We start from the raw sequence: 1640 nt of genomic DNA on the forward strand, positions 1-1640 counted from the left end.
TGTACATTAATGCACTTCTGGGGTACAGTGTGGGGTTTTCACATGCAATCTGAAATACTTCCATCAACTGGTCAACACAGCCTTCATGTCATTTTGTGACCTTGGATTTTAAAGAGAAAAGGATTTATTCATTCATTCAACCAGTGTTTTTTGAACATCTACTTTGAGCCAGACAATATTCTTGGTTCTACGGATGAACCAGTAAGAAAACACAAATTTCCCTGCCCTCATGGAGCTTACATTTATAAATAAATAAACAAGTAAACATAGAAAATGTAAGATGGTGATGGATACAATAAAGGAAACTGAAAATAGTTCAAGCGAGGTCTGGGACTGTTGGTGTGATGGGATATTGTCAGCTAAATGCTCAGAGAAGGCCATTTATATATATAAGGGGACATCTGAGCAGAAATCTGAAGGAGAAGCAGGAATAAGCCATAGGTTATTTGGGAAATGAGTGTTTCAGACAGATCAAAATAAACAGTAGTCAGAGGAGTTTTGCAGCGTAGGTGGAGCTTGAACTAGGCAGAGTGCCAATTTGGATAGCAGAAGGTTGGCATTTGGGGCATTCTAGGCTGCGATACAGTCATAATGGCATGAAGGTGAAAGTGAGCCTCGTAAATCTATGAGAAGTGAACATCCCTCTCACCTGAACAGAAGTGATTTGGGGGGAGGCCTTTAGAGATGGACTCAAGGACTTTATATATGACAAGGCAGGAAAAGGGAGTGTTTGAAGGCAATTGAGCCTACAGCAGCAAGATCGATGTATTGCCTAAGGAAGGTTAAGATGACTACAGATTGGGAAGTAGAAAAATCTGGAGAAAAGAGAACAGTTTAGAGGCCAGGACATTTTGCACCTTTGCTAGTAGTTCTGGGCCCTTTTGTTTATGTCTATGCTGACATCACTGAAGGTGATGTAATAGAAATCGTAAATAGATATTTCCCTCAAGGAACTCAGCTAAGGTGCAAAAACAGAAAAGATTAATAAATTATATCAGAGAGTAGTTTAAAACATTTTCATTGAAAGATTTAATTATTTGGGGCCAGGAAAGATCATGCTTGTAATCCTAGAATTCTGGGAGGCTGAGGCAGGTGGATTGCTTGAGCTCAAGTGTTTGAGACCAGCCTGAGCAAGAGTGAGATCCCTTCTCTACCAAAACCAGAAAAAACTAGTGGGGCATTGTGGTGGGCACCTGTTGTCCCAGGTACATGGGAGGCTGAGGCAAAAAGATTGCTTGAGCCCAGGATTTTGACTTTGCTGTTAGCTATGATGCCATATCACTCTACTCAGGGCAACAGAATGAGATTGTGTAAGAAAGAAAGAAAGGAGGAAAGAAGAGGGAAGGGCAGGGGAGGAGAGGGAGATTTAATTATTTGTTCATTCAAATTGCATTTCTGTTTCCTTTTTTTTTTTTTTTTTTGAGACAGAGTCTCACGCTGTTGCTCTGGGTAGAGTGCTGTGGCGTCATAGCTCTCAGCAATCTCAAACTCTTGGGCTTAAGCGATTTTCTTGCCTCAGCCTCCCAAGTAGCTGGGATTACAGGCCCCTGCCACAACGCCTGGCTACTTTTTGGTTTAGCAGTCATTGTTGTTTGGTGGGCCTGGGTTGAATTTGAACGTGCCAGCTCTGGTGTATGTGG

Source organism: Otolemur garnettii, unplaced genomic scaffold, assembly GCF_000181295.1.
Source record: "Otolemur garnettii isolate 467f Iridium unplaced genomic scaffold, OtoGar3 scaffold00086, whole genome shotgun sequence".
Classification (NCBI taxonomy): Eukaryota; Metazoa; Chordata; class Mammalia; order Primates; family Galagidae; genus Otolemur; species Otolemur garnettii.